This window comes from Montipora capricornis, chromosome 9, assembly GCF_036669925.1.
Source record: "Montipora capricornis isolate CH-2021 chromosome 9, ASM3666992v2, whole genome shotgun sequence".
Classification (NCBI taxonomy): domain Eukaryota; kingdom Metazoa; phylum Cnidaria; class Anthozoa; order Scleractinia; family Acroporidae; genus Montipora; species Montipora capricornis.
Genome location: NC_090891.1, coordinates 29,666,511 through 29,671,510, shown reverse-complemented (window position 1 = coordinate 29,671,510; position 5,000 = coordinate 29,666,511). Strand labels below are relative to the sequence as shown.

The following is a 5,000-nucleotide window of genomic DNA, read 5'->3' as shown; positions in this document are numbered from 1 at the left end:
AATGCACGATGCAGCAATGCTGGCAGAATCACACCTGTATGACAGCCTCCAAACACATGCTTTTTCAACCACTGGACAGGCTATGTGTATTTATGGCGATCCAGCCTACCCCCTTAGGGTGCATCTTCAGGCACCTTACAGGCATCGAGTTTTAACCCCGCAAATGCAGGCTTATAACCATTCCATGAGTGCTGTTCGCAGCTCTGTTGAGTGGCTTTTCGGGGAGATAATGAACTATTTTAAATTTTTAGACTTTAAAAAGAATTTAAAAATAGGTCTAAGTCAAGTGGGAAAAATGTATATTGTCTGTGGGATTCTGCACAATGCACTGACATGCCTCTACGGAAATACCACATCTCAGTTTTTTGATTTAGATCCTCCATCACTAGAGGATTATTTTGCTTGATTGTTCTAATTGGACTTGATAAAACATCCAGCCAAAAAGGAAGAATAGTGTTCCATATAATAATGATAAACTTTAATATATGCTAAGTCATTGCAACGTTGTGAGCCTTTTTTACACCGCAAACATTGAAAAGGTGTTGTAACTTTTTGAAGAGAAATGTTGTAGCTGCTGTTAAAAGATTAATTTAAGATTAAAACAAATTTCTGGAGAAAAGTACAATTAATGCTTCTTTTTAGTCTACCTTTTTTAAAGGTTTAATGGCATAAGACATGAAATTGTTTACCAATTTGTACTCTATGATCTCATAAAATCTTAACACATGAAAGAAAACTGGGGGAAGCGGTAGATTCCAAGTTGCCTCTTGCTTTTAAGATAAATGAATCAATCATTACATATGGCCATGTGCAAATTATCCCAGTACATGGCACCAATGTTTGGGCAATTCACATTATTGAAAATGACAGAAATTTAACAGATGCTTAAAACATATGTTTTCTATCAGAAGTAGCAGTTCTTGGGGTGAATGAATTGCATGCACAGAGGATCATACAAATGCTAAATATCAATGGATGGACAGTAAAAAAAATTTGCAGGGGTGACTAAAAGCTTGTTATGGTAAAAGTTCATCATTTCCCTTCCTGATGTCTTCCTAAATCACATCCTTTATAAAATTCCAACAAGAAAATCACATCATGTCTTTTAAAACAACTAAGCAAATGTACTTTCAGGCCTCAACAAGGTCACTTGGGTACAAGTTTTTCAATTATTCCCATCAGAGCCTGAGATTGAGTTTTCTGTTGAATCAAAAACAAATTTTGCATGTCTTGAACTTGTTTCTGCTGCTGTTGTCGTTGGTCAATCATGGTTTTGAACATTTGTGCCATACTCTCTTTTTCTTGCTTCTGCTGTGCCTGCTGTTGCTCTAGCATGGACTTAAACATCTGTGTTTGTTGACTTTGGAGGGCTTGCAACTGCTCCTTTTCTTGCTTTTTCAATTCAATTTCTTGACTTTTCAGTTTGAGATCTTCAGCTGCTCTTTCTTTGAGATATTCAACTGCTTCACTTCCACTTCTCCTGCTCTTCCTTGCTTTGCTGCTTCCTTCTTCTGATTTCCGCTTTTGAGTTTTTCCCATTGTTTCCATCGCCTTTTCTCGCATATCCTCTGCCTTTCTCCTGTCTGCCTCTAGCTTTTCCTTGTTCTCATCAATTGCCTCCTGCATCTCAGTGTCAGCTGACTCCTCCATGGCTATAATTTGCTCAACTGCAGCATCTAGCTCGGTACGCTCTGGGGTTATTCCACTTTCTGAGCTTCTTGCCTCTTAAATCTTTGTATAAGGATTCCAATATGGTCTCGAACTGCTCTCTTGTCAACAATAAAATGAGGATCTTTCACACTGTTAAGGTTGTCAGCAATTTTCTGCCACAATGCACTACGTTGAACAGACTTTTTTTTGGCGCTGTATGGATTCACAAATATGATTTCCTTACACAAAACAATATCATGTAGAGGTGTCCAGCTCATAATTCTGCAATGTAAAAAATACACAAACCATTTCAGTTTCTTAAGAAGGGAAACAAGAATTCCTTCAATAATAATAATAATAATAATAATAATAATAATAATAATAATAATAATAATAATAATAATAATAATAATAATAATAATAATAATAATAATAATAATAATAAATAATAATAATGCCCTAAAAATAACCAGTTGATGCACATGTTGAACATTATTGGAACAGAAAATTCCAGCCACACAAAAACTGCCTGAAACAGCAAAAAGTTTTAAAGCCTGTGATTTTTCCATTCTTGCCTTCTGCTGTTGATAAATGTGCTATAGCCTGCACTTTTTTTTTCAAGATTTGCTGACTTGTAACTGTGCTTTGACTCCAAGAATAACACTTAAAAATTGTTGTCAATAACTTCTTTTTAAGGTTTTCTCTCCGGCTATTCGGATGGTCTTCACTGTAAAGGACATTTTAATTTTTGCCTTTCGCTTATTTCCCTAGCTAAATGAAGCTCTAGGTTCAAAAATACAAGATGAGACTTGCTTAGGGACGTTTGGAATACATATGCAACAAATTTACCACTGAAAACTTACTTCGGTTTCGAAGCCATTCCCGGGTAGACCCTGAAACTGAAATCAGTCAATGTATGAGTAATTCACAAAACAGAGGCTACTGCCGAGATTGCTAAGTGTTATTTCTTGCCATTCTGCATTGTTTTAACGATATTTCGGCGATTTTAGCAGATGTTTAGGGCCTCTTCATATGAGCCGGTCAACCGGGCTGGCTTGGTTTCTGAGGTCTCGCCTCGCCACTTATACTCTTTCTTATGCATAAATTTCGATGTGTTCATACGAGAAGCTGGGCTGGCCCAGTTACCGAGATCTCGGTTTTTCAACCGAGATCTCGGTAACCGAGATGAAATTATTTCCATATGAACACTCCAGCAACATAGCTTCGCTTTCCCCGCACAGAGGCCACTTTCGCAACACAGCGGCGAAAATGGCATAATTTTTGTCTTGTATGTATTTCCAACCGACTTTGTAAATAAAAAATAACAAAGGAGATACTTAAACATCCAAAATAACACAGGCACTGTTAATGAAAAGGTCTGTAGAAACCAAAAAGACCACCAATTTACTCACGTTCTATCAGCAACGCGAAAAGCCTTCATGTCACGTCCGTCGACGGCAAGAACGCAGCACATCCAACTTTTGTTCATGCGCAGTGAAGGTCTCTGGTGTCATTTTACTTCCGGTTCTCTTTCACGACGTCCGCGTTCCTGTATCTTAAAATCCTAATAATAACAAATGCAGCAACGGATAAATTATATGTAACATGTAATGCTTCATTTATCTGGGTCACACAGCATTTTTACATTATTTATGGACGTGTCATGGAATCTGCGAAAATGTTCAGTAGAAAGCGGCCTAGACTTTGTAATCAAATCGTGGTAAATTTAATTAGTTTAACCACTGTGAAGGAATTTTACCAAGAGTGGCCCTTTTCCCCCACAAGGGGCAACACGGCGAAGGAGAAGCCGGTGGGAACATGTAATAATTCAGTATACCCGGAAATGTTTAACATTATAGGCAATATGATCGTGTAACTTTATTAGGTGTAACTTTCCAATCCAAATTTTCTGAACAGGTTAAGGCCAAATTATGCGAGGCTAATAAATGCCTGTTTGTAATAAGGGGATTAAAGGGTCTAGGTCACGCAATTTCAGGCAATTTCAGCACTGATCGAATGGTCATAGAATTAACTAAAATATCAAAATAACTGTTCAAAACTATAGAAGAACTCTAACAAAACACAGGGAAGCCAAGAAAGGACATGGATGGACAAAACTGGAGAAGATTGAAATGGATTGAATTTGGGTAAATTTGAAAAACGTCGGCCTACCTTTTTTCAAATTTATATCAGTCTATATCAAAATGTCATTTACAAAGCTGGAAAATCATTCTCAGTTGTTATGTGGCCGTGATTTTGCAAATGAGAGACTCTTGCTCTGCCAATTTGACGTTTAGAGCTCATAATTAACAAAATTAAACAAAATTACCTAAAATAGCGTGACCTAGCCCCTTTAAGGAAAGAGGGATATGGCAGAAAAATGTTGACCTTCTATTTAAATCAATTGTGCTCTCTAAATTGATCTGCGGACTCTCGATATATGGTGCTAGCAAGGCTGACCTTGTTGTTATGGATTGCTTTCTAAAGAGATATCATTAAAAAGACGATCACTCCTGCCTATTTCATTGTAGGGATGTTTTTCACCTAATGATCTGAAAAACAAAAGTATTGCAAAATTCTTTATTCAACGTTATTTAGGACCCAGCTTTTCAGTGAGTGAACTAAAGGTTAGGCCTATCTACAAATTGCCCGCATGATGAATTAAAAAAGTACTCCAAATTTTGCGAAGAGTTGCTTTTTGACAAAACAAAAGTTGCTCGTTGGGAAAACAATTAAGAATACTTAGTTTCACTTTTTAAGGTAAATTTATTTGTTTGTGCTTGTATAAGAATGACAACCAACGCGAAAAGGTTGTGCTCGTGTTTTTTAGCAACACATAACATGCACCCGAATGTATGATTTTATTAACATTTTCCTACTGTATTCAGTTTCAACATTCAGTTTGACAACTGGGGTTTACGTGCTAATCTAGAAATGTCTGCTCTTACTTGCTTGCGGCTCTTCCGATTCGATGATTTCTATAACTGAACCTGCTGTTCAACCTGCTGAACCTGTCCGCGACAGTCGTAAGGCCCCATCCACACCAATGCGTTTTTGTTTGAAAACATATACCTGTCATCCACACTACAACGCTCGAAAACGCTGACGAAAACCGAAGCTTTCGAAAACGGTTTGCAAAGTGGAGACTTTTGAAGTCGTTTTGAAAACGCTCCAGCCGTGGTGTAGACAGGTGAAAACGATACGAAAGCGGTAATTTGGATGAAAATATTTTGCTTCGTTTTCGCCCAGATAAAACGACTACTTTTGAAAACGCATAAGCGTGGATGGGGCGTTAATTATTGAAGTTGTCCATTTTTTAAAATTTACTTATTCGCAAACTTGACTACCTG

General features: G+C 37.3%; 2 pseudogenes; one reads left to right on the top strand and one right to left on the bottom strand.

The window, feature by feature from the left end:
• The window catches only part of LOC138015831 (uncharacterized), a 1,267-nt pseudogene extending 842 nt beyond the window's left edge, over window positions 1–425 (top strand).
• Window positions 426–720: 295 nt separating this feature from the next.
• On the bottom strand, window positions 721–3,111 carry LOC138016086 (golgin subfamily A member 6-like protein 7; annotated as a pseudogene).
• Window positions 3,112–5,000: the final 1,889 nt, after the last annotated feature.